The 14,937-nt window shown below is 49.4% G+C and overlaps 1 protein-coding gene and 1 pseudogene across 2 annotated transcripts in view; one reads left to right on the forward strand and one right to left on the reverse strand.

The window, feature by feature from the left end:
* LOC310921265 (olfactory receptor 14A16-like) overlaps positions 1-14,937 on the forward strand; it is a gene marked incomplete at its 5' end in the record, with an annotated part of 244,604 nt that overhangs the window by 137,884 nt on the left and 91,783 nt on the right. The gene's annotated exons all lie outside the window — the stretch shown is intronic.
* LOC310921135 (olfactory receptor 14I1-like) lies at positions 13,738-14,687 on the reverse strand (annotated as a pseudogene). The gene has a single exon. The product of its transcript is annotated as an olfactory receptor 14I1-like (transcript).

The following is a 14,937-nucleotide window of genomic DNA, read 5'->3' on the forward strand; positions in this document are numbered from 1 at the left end:
TGAGCTGACAGACTGCACTGCTGCCACACTTCCAGTCTAGTTGCTGCTCAGGCCACCTCTTTTCTCAAGAAACAGCTGGATGCAAATGCCAAGAGATGAGTCACATTCCAAGTGCTGCAAAGGCAAGTGAAGTAATTTAGTAACTTTCAGGTTAAAGAAACAAGGGTCCAGTCCTGTGAAATCTGCCAACCCCTGCTCATGTGCCCAGGAATTCTGAGCTCGTCTCCCCCTGCCCTGCTGGGCCAGCCCCATCCCGCTGCCGCCGTTTCTTCGGCGCTGCCTTGAGGCTTTTTGCTGCTCTGTGACCCCACACTGCCCTGCCCTGCTGGGACATCCCTGCCATTCCAGCTGCCACTGCACAGCTTCTGATCCCATCCACCAGCCCGGGATTTTTTCCACTCTTCCAGCTTGGTGCTCTCAGGGTCCCGAGAGATTGGACTGTCCCGGGCTTGGTGAAACAATGCCTCCCAAGGTTCCTGGTTGTGTTTGCTATTAATGCTGCAGTTGTTGTTGTTTGTTTGCCTTGTTATATATACTAGTAAAGAACTGTTCTTCTTAACCTCATCCCTCTGCCTGAAAGCCCCATTTCCTTTTCTAAATTAGAATAATTTGGAGGGAGGGGGTTTGAATTCTCCATTTCTAGGGAGGCCCTGCCCCTCCCCAGCAGATCCCTGTCTTTCAAACAAAGACAGCCTTTCATGTGTCCTCAGTACTCCTAGCATGCATCCTTGTAATTCCTTCAGTCTGCTCATTTAGCACAGTCCTGGTGTTCTGTTAGGCCAGGAGACCTGTTAGAAATATCTGTGTAGTTCTTGGCATTCACACTTATATCTTGGCTTTTGCAAATTATTTTGTCACAGTGCAGTTTGTAATCTCTTTTAAATTGCTTTTGATATAGTCTAATTTGTCAGCCTTTAGCAGCTAATACCCTAATCCCTGTGGAGATTACATATTTCAGTGTGATAAATGTATTATAGTTTATGGTATTGCAAAATATTGAAATAAAGTATATTATAAAACTATAAATATATAGTATAAAAACAATAATCATAATCATAGCCATTAATATAAATACAAATATAAACAACAATATAAATATACTGTTTAATAGACTATATTAATATTAAAAATTTAAAATGTGCTAATTACCTTTGCAGAAGTGACTATGTTTGGGAAATAATGACTGATGCCTGTATTTCTGTAACTGACTGACAATAGTGAAATGGCTAATGTTGATTGAAAGAAAAACGTTGGCTAAAATGTCTGGATGATAAGACATTGAAAAAAAAAAACAAACTGGCAAAAAACACAGGAAGAGCCAGGAGGAATCCACCACCGATCTCCCCTTGGCCATCAGTAACTGACAAACCAGAGACCAGATGGCCTCAAAAGGAAATAAAACACAAAAGTCTCAAAATCACCTCTGCATTATGGCACATACTTTAGGAAGATGAGGTCAGGGGTCAAACTAAGCTAAAGAATTGCCAGAAAATGTGCACACAAAGGAATGTTTAAATGTGTATAGTCTTCATGAATATACATTTGACCAATAGTCTTGGGCTGCAATGCAAGATGGAACCAAAAGTTTGTATTCCATTCCCATCTGTTAAAACCAGGTGGTGCAGTGTTTTTTATCTCTTCCATGGCCCATCCCTCGTAACTCCAGGGATTATCTTCTGTTAATGGCCCAGCTGTTAAAACCAGGTGGGGCAGTGTTCTTTATCTCTTCCACAACCCATCCTCCTTCCAGGGGCCTATCTTCTGTTAATGGGCTTGATGTTCACTGCATGACTGATAAAAGTAAATCATCCCATTGTGAGATGCTCCTCCCACAGCGAGGAGCCAAGCATTCCTACCGGGATATAATCTGGGATTCAAGAGAGCTGAAGCAGTCTGTTTCCACTGGATTCCCAGAGGAGGACCAGACCCATCTGCACCACCACTGGATGTTCAGAGGAAAACTATACCCTTCTACAAGATCATTGCTTCAAGAAAACCACATCTGTCACTCCAGGAGGACTGCAGCCACAAACACTCTGACTAACTGGGTGTCAGGTTGTATTCTGACTCTGTCAGTGTTTCTTTCTTTACTACTGCATTGTTAGTTTTATTTTTAGTTTTACAATTTAGTCTGCGAGGAAGAGGAAGATGCCCCGGGACAGCCAGGCACGTGAGAAGAAAGTCAGTGCCCCTTTCCCCCTCTCTCCTGCTCCATCTCCCAGCCCAGCACGGCCCTTGGCTACAGGACAACCCTGCTGCCAACACTGTCCTGCTGGGGATGGACTGAGGGGATCTCCTTCCCCTTCCCTCTGGCACGGAGGCAAATCTCATCCTCTGGTTGTTCTTCCTCCCCCAGATAAGAATCTGAGGATGGAGACCAGGGAGGACAAATTCCCACACCAGAACCTTGTGGAAGAGGCCATTGTGAGCGGCTCCACGGCACAGGAATCCAAAAGGGAGGAAAAGCCCCAGAGATTCCGCAGAAGGAGGGGCTCCAAACCCATCCCAGGGAGCTCTGGGGAGGAAAGACCCGACCTGTGCCAGGAAGGTGGACAGAGCTTCAGCCAGGGCTCTGAGCTGGTCCATGAGCAGCTTCATGATGAGGAGAAGCCCCACAAGTGCTTGGAGTGTGGGAAGAGCTTCAGCCGGAGACACCACCTGATCAGACACCAGAGGATCCACACTGGGGAGAGGCCCTATGAGTGTCCCCAGTGTGGGAAGAGGTTTCAGACCAGCTCCAATCTCCTCTCACACCAGCGCATTCACAGAGAGGAGAGGCCCTTCCGCTGCCCTGACTGCAGGAAGGGCTTCAAGCACAACTCCCACCTCGTCTCCCACCGGCGCATCCACACTGGGGAGAGGCCCCACGAGTGTGGGGAATGTGGGATGAGCTTCACCCACAGATCCAGCCTGATCTGCCACCAGAGGATCCACACCAGGGATCAGCCCTATGAGTGTGAGCAATGTAGGAAGAGCTTCAGCTTTAGATCCACCTTGATCTGCCACCAGAACACCCACGCTGAGGAAAGGCCATACAAGTGTGGGGAATGTGGGAAGGGCTTCAACCAGAGGTCCCAGCTGATCAGACACCAAATGAGCCACACTGGGGAGAGGCCCCACGAGTGTCCCCAGTGTGGGAAGAGGTTTCAGACCAGCTTCCTTCTCCTCCTGCACCAGCGGATTCACAGAGAGGAGAGGCCCTTCCGCTGCCCCGACTGCGGGAAGGGCTTCAAGCGCAACTCCCACCTCATCACCCACCGGCGCATCCACACTGGGGAGAGGCCCCACGAGTGTCCCCAGTGTGGGAAGAGCTTCACCCAGAGCTCTACCCTGACCCAACACCAACAGAGGCACCGGTAAGGAAATGGCCCTGAGAGTGCCCCAATTGTGGGAAGATGTTCATGTCAGTCTCCAACTCCACCTTATATCAGATGACCCTCATTTGGCATAGTCCTGGTGACCCACATTCCCTATGATCTGCAGTGGGATGACATTAGCTTGGTTTTTTTGTTTGGTGGTCTCAAATATTCTTTGATTCATCTTTATTCATTTAAACCAGAGAAAATTTGGTAAAACTCAATAAATTCCTAAAGGTATCTAAAGCCTTATTTTTTACTAGAGAATTTGAGATTCCAGAGGGTATGTTGGAGGACTTGGGGGTTGTGGTGTTATTTCGTGCGATTGTCTCCATTTCTTGGCGCTCAAAGAGACAAGAGAATTTGATCTGTTACCTCAAAACCACTCAATAGCACTGAATACTGTCGCTATGTCGGACACACAAAAGACACGCAGGCCACAGCAGGTCAAGCAGCTATGAATATATTTTAATGTCTGACTCCATCCTTATATACATTTTGTACAGAAGGCCAAAGATTGGCCAAAAGGGTCACCACCTTATGAACATCATTGGTGGGCTATCATTCCTCCTCCTAGAGAAGAAATATGTAAACACATAGATAAAGTTCTAATAATACAATATTGTTTATGTGAAGCAGCGTGAGAAAGCCGCTGCAAAGGCACAAAATTTCACAGGCAAGAAATTCAGGGCGACATCTCACTCTTTTACCATTAAAAAAGGAAAAAAAAAAAAAGAAGAAAATGAACAATGTTCAATTTCTGGTTGTGGAAGGGCCATCGGAGTGATCACTTGCGACCTCGACATCAGAGTCGTCACTCAGTGGTTCCTCCACTTGTTGACCTTCATGTTGGTCACGGTCTCCTGGCTGTCTGTTGGCCAAATTCTGTCTCTGCGGTCTCAGGTCAGGACGAACACACTTTGCAGGTACCCAGCGAACTCCAGTATCTGTGGAGACACAAGCATACCCTCGCCCCGAAGCGATAAGGTCATAGGGACCTTCCCATTGCTTGGTGACTAGATTTCACACCCGGACCTTCGCTCGGGGCTGATGCGTCTCGTCCAAAGCCTGCAATGAAAGGTGGTGATTCAGGAAAACAGGGTTACTTGAGTTCTGCGGCACCGTAAGGTGATTAATTGTATACAAAGCCTTTTGCAACCAACTGTGTGGGGTTTCACCCTGCATTCCCCGCTTTTGCTTCTGGAGAACACGCTTGAGTGTACCATGAGCGCGTTCTACAATTGCCTGGCCGGTGGGGGAATGAGGGATACCCAACTTATGAGAAACACCCCACAACTGCAGGAACTGCCGCACCCTCTGTGAGGTGTAAGCAGGACCATTGTCGGTCTTGACAGCAGAAGGTATGCCTAAAACAGCAAAGGCCTGCCTCCAGTGGGCAATGACATCACGGGCCTTTTCTCCTGCATGAGCTGAAGCCCACATAGCAGATGAGAATGTGTCCACCGTAACATGCACATACTTGAGCCGGCCGAACTTGGCAACCTGGGTAACATCTGTCTGCCAAAGTTCCAAGGCCTTAAGGCCCCTGGGGTTTACCCCTGCCGGCAAAGGTGCAGCGACCGCGTGACAATCATCACAGGACTCGACGATGTCACGGGCCTCAGTTGGTGTCAACTGAAACTGCTTCTGCAGCGTATGCGCGTTCTGGTGGAAGAACCCATGTGATGCCTTGGCCTGCGCGAGTGTATCAGGCTGAGGTGCTACCCACGCTGGGTTAGCCAACTTGTCAGCCCTCGCGTTACCTTCCGCTACGAATCCAGGCAAATTCGTGTGGCTTCGAACGTGCAGAACATAGTAGGGATGAACCCTGTCCTGAAGTGCACACCACAGGGTCTCCTGTAAATGAAACAAGGCAGGATTACTGACCTCTCTCAAAACCGAATGACCCAACCGCTGAGCAATGTCAGCCACATAAGCGGAATCCGTGACCAAATTGAAGGGTTGCTGGGAAAATTTCTGAAAAGCCATGACGGCAGCCCTTAACTCAAACAACTGGGCTGACCCGTCCTCGTGGCCTTCCAGGACCTTCCACTCAGATCCATCCTTCCAAGTGACAATGGCCTTCCCTGTTTTTCCCGATCCGTCAGTGAAGACGGTGGGTCCTTGCACTGGTTCCTGGCTATGTTTGGGCCTCAATGAAATTTGTGTGGATTTGGCCACCTGCAGTAGCTTGTGGCTGGGCAGATGATAAGTGATCTGCCCTGTAAAATTCTCCAGAGCACTTTGCAGTGACACACTGTTTGCAAGGCTCCAGTCGAAATCTTCCCGTGGTACCGGGAGCACAATCTGTGCAGGATCCACACCCATCAATTGAAAACACCGTTGTCGGCATTTGGTTATCAAACGAGCAATGAGCTCGAACAATGCCGTTGCCGTCTTCTGCAGCTGATGGGGCAAGAAAACCCATTCCAGGACATGCAAGGGGTCAGACCACTTGTCACTCCATTGGCCAATTATGGCTGTGGAATGTAAATCTGGAGTGGTGATGAACACAGTGGCATCAATGGAGGGATCAATACGATGAACCTGTCGAGCCGAAACAGCTCGCTGAACCTCCTCCAGCACCTGACGTGCCTCTGGGGTCAGTGTCCGAGGTGATTTCAGATCAGTGTCCCCCTTCAACAGATCAAACAGAGGAGACAACTGTCCTGTGGTCAGTCCTAAATACGGACGCAACCAAGTGATGACACCCACCAATTTCTGGGCATCATTCAATGTGTGCACTGAATTTTCAAATTGCACCTCTTGATGCTGGATTGTACGCTCCAGTATCTTGACACCCAGATACTTCCAGGGAGGTTGCTTCTGAACCTTTTCTGGAGCCACCTGCAGCCCATTAGAATGCAAAGCATGGATCAGCTGAGGCTGAATCCTCTGCAACTCATCCTGGCTGGATGCAGCCACCAGGATATCATCCATGTAGTGAAAAATTTGGGCATTAGGAAACTGCCTGCGAACTCCAGACAAGGCTTGGGCCACATACCATTGGCACAGGCTCGGGGAATTTCGCATGCCTTGCGGCAAAACTCTCCATTGATATTGTTTTGCAGGCTCAGCATTATTAATTGCTGGCACTGAAAAGGCAAATTTCGGTCTGTCATCAGGATGCAAAGGAATTGTAAAAAAGCAATCCTTCAGATCCACAACAAGGACCGGCCATTCTGCTGGAAGCATGGTGGGCGATGGCATACCAGCCTGCAGCGTCCCCATGCTTTCCATCACTGCATTCACTTTTCGGAGGTCTTGCAACAGCCTCCATTTCCCAGACTTCTTTTTGATGCAGAACACAGGGGTGTTCCAGGGACTGGTAGAAGGCTCCAAGTGACCCTGGTCTAACTTGTCCTGCACCAAATCACGGAGGGCGACCAATTTATCTTGGGGAAGGGGCCACTGAGGATCCCAAATGGGTTTGTCTGTCAGCCATCATATAGGAGGCGTCGGACACACTGCGCCCTTCGACACAGTGGCCCCAATTAAAAATCCGTCCCCATGCGCACCCCCCACGTGGCCAGAGCATCCCTCCCCCATAAATTGGCAGGGGTGTTGGTGACGTGGGGCCGGACAACAGCTGCCTGACCCTCTGGGTTTGTGATTGTCACCGGCTTCTGGCTCACGTAGCAATGCTTTGTCCCTCCCAGTCCTGCAACAGGCGTCTGCACTGGGTCCAAAGGCCAATCCGGGGGCCATGCAGCAATGGACACAATCGTGACATCTGCGCCCGTGTCAAGGGTCCCGCGGAGATGAATTTCTGATGGCGTTGCACCAGGAAGGGACAGGGTGCATGTCTTCTCGGGACGTCTCTTCTTGGTCAGGACGTCGGTCCAGAAGACCTGAGGCGGTCCAGTGGATCCGAAGCCGCCATCTCCTCTCACTGACTCTCTGCCCTAGGAACAGAGGACTTAAAAGGCACAAGTTGAGCAATTCTTGTTTTCTCAGGGATAGTGAGGGGAGGAGTGGACGTGGAGACCATGGCATAAATCCTTCCCGTGTAATCTGCATCCACGAGACCCAGATGCACAATGATACCCTGAATGGTGGTACTAGATCTGCCCATAAGAAGGGCACTCAAACCATCACCCAGAGGACCAAAGGCGTCCAGGGGGATTTTATGCACTGTGCTGTCCTTCAGGACAACTGTTTCAGTGGTGCAGACATCTACGCCTGCTGAACCGCAGGTGCTGGCTGTGAGCTTGCCCAGCAGATCTCCATCGGCTCTGGGGATTGGGAAGACACTTGTGTCTGAGCGCGCTTCCCCTTCGCGCTCTGCCGCCCATTTCCCGAGCTCAACAGAGGTTGACCATTCACATGAACCGTTGCCTTACAAGCATCGGCCACGTGATTTGGTCGTCCACAGCGTCAACAATAAAATGAAACAGTGGTCCCCTTTTTTCCTTTCTTTCCTTTCTTCTTGCCACTTTGAGCATTTGCTCATTTCTGCTTCCCACCCTGGAGGTTGGGCTGCGGCACCTCCTGAGGCCCCTCCTGCCCCAAGTTGTTCTGTGATTGTGTCCCAGAGCCCTGCAGCAGCCAGCCTGGCTCAGGGCACCAGCCTGCACTTCCTCACTTTGGAGTTCTGCAGTGGCTTTGACTTGTGTGATTGTCTTTGGGAGATATTCTTCTCTTTAATGCTTCATTGCCATGACTATCTGTGCATGCACTGAAGAGAAATGAACTCAGTTGCTGGGGAAATGAGCAGCTGCAAGTTGAGGGTGTGAAGTTTAGATGGTTGATAACTGGGTCTTGCAGGGCCTTGGGGCTGGCCATGGATTTCCCAGCAAAGGCTGCAAAGACACTGGAACAGACCTGTCTCTGGATTTCTCAGTCCCTGTGGACTGGTTTTCAAAATCTGTGGATGGATTGCTGAAAGTCTCTAGGTGCTTGTTGAACTCCAGGAATTTGACCAGAGCAGACTTTCTTGGTTGATTTTCCAACCTATACTCTGAGTTTTGAATTTGAACCATTCAAGACTGTGAAATTGAATTAAGTTGTTTTTTATTTCTTTCCATGTCAGTAAAGATTTTTTAACTTTGAGAATTTTGTCAGTTTTCTGCAGGGGCATATGTTTGTCTCTGATGATTTTGCAGTTTTCTTCTTCAATACTGTTTTCATTACATAACTTTTATCAGTATTTTATCAGTAATAAACATCTGAACAGTGTATTTCAGATAAATTTATCACAGCCCATAATCAGCCTCAAAGATCTTGCAGATTATCTGAAGGGGATATAGCTCTGATCAAGGTGTCAAATACCACACTCACTTAGAGCTTGATCTCTCAAAGTACTCATCACCATTTTTAAACAGTATTCTTTTCCATCTCCTTTCATGTAAGAAAGGTCTTATTCCTGCCATCACGCTGTCCCACAATTAAAACCCCACAGCTCTGTTTAGTACCTGTAGGTAGTTGAATTGCACTGTTTCCTTTGAAACCAGGTATGTTCTTGGGCTGCAGCCCTTGAAAGAATTCCTGATTGCAACATAATTTTGTGTGTCACAGGAGGTTACTGCTGCTGGGAGGCTCTGTGCTGATCCTTTGGAGAAAATGTTAAAGGATAAATCCAATGGAAAGCTCAGAAAAGAGAGTAATTGATAGTCATACAGATCTTAATTTTGTCAGTTTTCTCTTCCTTTAATTTTTTAAAAAAATAATTGTATTTTAGAGTGAAAGTCTGTTTTTCAGCAAAAAATTATTTGGAAGTTTAGTGGGCCATTCATTCACCCCAAATCTGGTACCAGTTCATTTGATTCCATGATGATTCAGAAAATTTACAGTCATTCCTCTTGAACTTTTTCTTATCTCTTATCTCTTATCTCTTATCTCTTATCTCTTATCTCTTATCTCTTATCTCTTATCTCTTATCTCTTATCTTATCAGTGGTAGTGCTGACAAAATTTAAAGGGCAATGCTTTGGACAAAAAGACCCTTTTTATAGATCATCAGATTATTTTCAATTTGGGAAAGAGGTCTTAATTGGTAATAGATTCTGTTAGGGAAAGTAAGATTTTCTATTTTGAGGTGATGTGTTGAAAGAGATTGATGGAAAGATTTGACCCATTTATCTCCATCTGATTTTAGGGGGAAGATGTGCAGGCTCTGAAGAGCAGCATTTGATGGCCTCAAGTTGGGGAACTCCAAACCCAAGGTGTCTGTTTGGGAAAACGTTGATTTCTGTAGAGCAGGTACTAAAGTTGGGGCCAGAGCTGGGAAGTGTGGCTCCCAGCCCAGAGCCATCATTTCCATAAAACCACTCCTCCAAAGTCCTGGCATATTTTGGGATAGCCTGCAGCTCAACAGTGAAAACCAAAGCCTTGAATAAAAAACAGAGGGAAAAGGATAAAGAATGTCAAAAGAAAGTAATTTGCATGTCTTGGGAGCAGAGAAATCATTTCAGGGAGCCATCTCTGACAGAGAGTTTTGGAAAACTGGCACAGAGATTTAAATTCACTGCAGGGAAAAAGCCAACTCCATGCTCAGGCCATGATATTTATCAAAAGCAAGTCTGTGACTGCAGGAACTCTCCTGCCCAGAGGAATCCTGCAGGGCCAGCTGCTCTCCGGAAGGAGCCTGTGAGCTCCATCAGCCTTTTTGTCAAGCAGGGGCCAAGTCCCAAGTGTAGCAAGTGATTGAAAGATCCTGCCCAAGCCCCTGCCCAGGTGACCCAAGGTGAAGGCGGGGGGGGAGACCCCAGAGCCTTTTGGGGACACCTGGGACACACCTGGGACCCCCTGAAATCCCTCTGGGAGACCCCAGACTCTTTTGGGGACACTTGGGAACCCCAGACCCATTTGGGGAGCCCCAAGACCTCCTTGGGATCCCACCAAAAACCTCTTGGGGCCCCCCAAACTCCTCTAGCCCCTCTTGGGACACCCCCAGACCCATTTGGGACTCTTCAGAGACCCCAGACCCATTTGGGGACTCCCAAAAACTCTCTGGAACCCTTTGGGACTCTGTCCCAGATACATGTGGGGGCACCTGGGATGCAGTTGGGAGCCCCAAACCCATTTGGGGACCCCCAGAGACCCCAGACTTATTTGGGGATGCTCCAGGACCCCCTGGGCCACCCCAGACCCATTTCTGCCCCTCCCCCTCCCTTTTCTCCTCTCTCCTGGACCCCCCTGGGAAACTTAGAGGATATTTTGGGGTATTTTGGAGATATTTTGGAGTAAATTTGAGGAATATTTTGGAGTAATTTTGGAGCTATTTTGAGCTAATTTTGGTCTAATTCTGATGTATTTTTGCTGATATTTTAGGGATAATTTGGGGTAAATATGCGGATGTTTTGGGGTAATTTGGGGTGAATCTTAATGTAATATTTTTGGATATTTTGGGGCAATTGTGGGGATATTTTCAAGATATTTTGGATGAATTCTGGTGAAATTTTTGGAGATGTTTTTTGGTAAACCTGGGGTAATTTTGGCATTTTGAGAGTACATATTTTGGACATATTTTGTGGTAATTTTTGTGTAATTTTGTGGATATTTTGGGGTAATATGGAGACAGCTGAGAGAAAATTCCCCAGGAATGTTCCCAAAAAAGTCCCAAAAATCTGCGGGGCGAGTGCCTAAAATGATGCTGAAATATTCCCAAAAAATTCCAAAATATGTGTGGGGAATGTTTCTGTAATCTCCCAAGATGTGCATGGCATGTTTTTAAAATCCCCTGAAACATTCCCAAAAAATATTTTCAAATCCGTACATGGAGTGTTTCTAAAATCCCTTGAAATGTTCCCAAAGTTTCCCAGAAGTATTCATGGAGTGTTTCTAAAATGTCTATGAAATTTTCCCCAAAAATTCCCAATTATGTGCGTGGACTGGTTTTAAATTGTCCCTGAAATATTCCCAAAATATTCCCAGAATCTTTCTGGGAAGTACACAAAATATTCCCAAAATGTCCCTGAAATATGCCAACAGTTTTATCAAAATATCCTCCAAATATTCCTAATTCCCACCAAAATATTCAAAGAATGTTTCTAAATTGTCTCTGAAATGTTCCTAAAATATTTCCAGAATCTTCTCAAAATGTCCCCAAAATACTCCCAAGAACATTCCCAAACTATTCTCAAATATCTTTACACTGTTACCAAAATATCTGAAAAATATCCCCAAAATATTTTTAAAATGTCATTGCTGAGCTGTAATGGCCCATTAACAGAAGAGATCCCCATGGAGGTAATGGGAGGGCGAACAGAGATAAGAATCAATGCCCCACCCAGTTTTAACAGCTGGCTTGTTATCAGAAAGGCACTTGCACCCTCCCTCCTGGAGATACAACAGATAAAGAAAAACACCTCCACAAACAAGGTTTCAAAAGATGGAATAGAATAAACTTTTTTTCTTTTTTGTTTGTTTGTTTGTTTGTTTGTTTTGTTAGAAAACCCAAGACACCCTTCATGGCTGACATAAATTAAACTTTGTCCCCAGGCCCTGCCCACCATGTCCCTCATCCAAGCCCTGGCACTCCTATGGATCAGGAACAGTGTGGCCAGCAGGAGCAGGGCAGAGATTCTTCCCCTGTGCTGGGCACTGCTTGAGGCAGCACCTCGAGTGCTGTGTCCAGTTCTGGGTCCCCCAATTTAGGAACAACATGGAGGGGCTGGAGCGTGTCCAGAGAAGGGAACAAGGCTGGGGAGGGCTCTGGAACACAAGTCCTGTGAGGAGCAGCTGAGGGAGCTGGGCTTGTTTCTCCTGGACAAGAGGAGGCTCAGGGGAGACAAGGCAGTGTCAGGGCACAGGTTGGACTTGATGATGTCCAAGGTCATTTCCAGCCTTGCTGATTGTGTGATTCTCTGAAAGCAGCCTTGCAGCAGTGTCAGGAGGAGGCCTGGGCCTCCTCTTCAGAAGGTGCAGCAGCCCAGGTCCCTCAGCTTCTCCTGACAGCCCCAAAGCCCATCCTGTCAGTCCTGCAGAGCCTCTGCAGCTCCTCCTCATGGCCCACAACAGGAGCCCCACAGCCAGACACAGCAGGCCAGATGTGCCCCCCTGGCCTGGGGTGCCTCTGGCAAGGGAGCAGCCCCAGGCACTGCAGGAGCCTGCAGACAATTCCTGAAGCCCTTGGAGGATGATCCTGCTCCCCAAGGGACGTTCCCATGGTGCCAACTCAGGAACTGCAATGGGGAGTGGGGCCAGAGAGGAAAGGGCAACCAGGGTTGGGCTGTTTGCAGGGGAGGGAACAGGGGTGGGGAAGAGGAAGAAATTTATAGCAGGAAGAGTAAAGAAAGACAAGGTGAAGCAAAGGAAATGCTGAGGGCAGTTTGGGGGTGGCTGCCAGGCAGCCCTGGCCCTGAGCAACAACGTCTGCAGTGGCACAGGAAACTCAGAGCTGATGGGAACAAACTCTCTGTGTGACTTGAGAGGCCACGCCAAAGCTGAGTGGTTTCCCTGCTGTGGCCCAGCCCTTCCTGGCCCCAGGGGCTGATGGCATTTGTGCTCCCTCAGGTTCATCTCCCCACACCAACAGCATGGGGGTGCTGAGGCCTGCTCTGGGCAGTGCAAACAGGGGCTCCTGAGGCAGTGCTGCCGTGTCTGTGCCTGCAAGGATGCGGCCCCCGTGTGAGCTGGAGGAGAGGCCAGGGCTGCCCAGGGGGGATGTTGTTGGCAGGTGCCTGAGGACGCTCTGGGACGCTGCCCTGGGGTGTCCAGCGCACTGGGGATGGATCAGCCCCTGCTCTGCTGCTCCTTCCCGTCTCCCCCAGGGCCCTTGCAGAGCCCCAGCCCTGCTGTTTGCCCCCAGCCTGCCCAGGGCCAGCTTGGGGCTGCTCCCGGGGCTTTTCTGTGCTGAGCATTGGCCTGGGCGTGTTCTGGAGGGAGCCTGGGCAAGGAGCCTGGAGCCCCCAGGCCCTGCCCTGAGGCGTCAGCGCTGCCCTAGCAGTGCCCATGGCCTGTCCCTGCTGCAGCCCCGGCACTGCCACCCCCAGCCCTGTGCCCGGCCCCGAGAGCCCTCAGGCCCTACAGCAACACCAGGGCCAGGAGGGCAGCGGGGCAGGGCCACGGCAGCAGCACTGGCAGCACCAAGGGCTGCTGCTCCTGGGCACAGCTGCTGTGCCACCCTGATCTGCCCCCAGCTCTGCAGACAGACATTGCTGCTGCAGCTGCACAGAAGGGAACAAAAGGGGCATCTCTGCAGAAAACTTTGCTGGGAGAGCCTTGAGTTCCTTTAAATGGGCAAGAGTGCAGCCCCTCATTGGCACAGTCTGTGGCCACAGGGAAGTGCAGAGAAGCAAAATGAGAAATGGCACAAACAATGAGATTTTTTTCTAACAAGATAAAAAGTATAAAACACAGGAGAAACCCCACAACCAACCCAACAAGAAATATCAAATTTGAATTTTATTACAAGTGATTTGCAGAAATTGGCCAGCAGTTTAATGTTTCTGAAACCATCCAGTCATCAGCCTCCACACTGCAGCCTTGAGCTCCTGGTTCCTCAGGCTGTAGATGAGGGGGTTCAGGGCTGGAGGCACCACTGAGTACAGAACCGACAAGGCCAGATCCAGGGATGGAGAGGAGATGGAGGAAGGCTTCAGGTGAGAAAATGTGCCAGTGCTGAGGAACAGGGAGACCACAGCCAGGTGAGGGAGGCAGGTGGAAAAGGCTTTGTGCCGTCCCTGTTCAGAGGGGATCCTCAGCACAGCCCTGAAGATCTGCACATAGGACAAAACAATGAACACAAAACAACCAAATACCAAACAGAAACTAACAGCAAGAAGTCCAAGTTCTCTGAGGTTGGAGGGTGAGCAGGAGAGCTTGAGGATCTGGGGGATTTCACAGAAGAACTGGCCCAGGGCATTGCCCTTGCACAGGGGCAGGGAAAATGTATTGGCTGTGTGCAGCAGTGAATAGAGAAAGGCACTGGCCCAGGCAGCTGCTGCCATGTGGGCACAAGCTCTGCTGCCCAGGAGGGTCCCATAGTGCAGGGGTTTGCAGATGGACACGTAGCGGTCGTAGCACATGATGGTCAGGAGGGAAAACTCTGCTCCAATGAAGAACAGAAAGAAAAAGAGCTGTGCAGCACATCCTGTGTAGGAGATGGTCCTGGTGTCCCAGAGGGAATTGTGCATGGCTTTGGGGACAGTGGTGCAGATGGAGCCCAGGTCACTGAGGGCCAGGTTGAGCAGGAAGAAGAACATGGGGCTGTGCAGGTGGTGGCCACAGGCTGCGGCGCTGATGACGAGGCCGTTGGCCAGGAGGGCAGCCAGGGAGATGCCCAGGAAGAGGCAGAAGTGCAGGAGCTGCAGCTGCCTCGTGTCTGCCAATGCCAGCAGGAGGAAGTGGCTGATGGAGCTGCTGTTGGACATTTGTGGTGCCTTGGCATGGGGATCTGTAAAAAGAGTAATCATGGAATAGTTCAGTTAGGAGAGGACTTTCAATATCCCAGCACAGGTTGGTGGCACTTTCCCCCCACTGCCTGCCCAGGGCTCTGCTGCCTGGAGCTGTCCCTGCCTGCAGCTGCTTCCCTGTGCCCAGGGCTGGGCCCTGCCAGTGCTGCCAGAGCCCAGCCCAGCCCTGGGGGCTCAGCTCTGCCCTGCAGAGCCCTCCCAGCTCAGGCACTGCCCAGGGGCAGC

The sequence above is a fragment of the Zosterops lateralis genome (genome assembly GCF_965231275.1).
Source record: "Zosterops lateralis genome assembly, chromosome: 33".
Lineage (NCBI taxonomy): Eukaryota > Metazoa > Chordata > Aves > Passeriformes > Zosteropidae > Zosterops > Zosterops lateralis.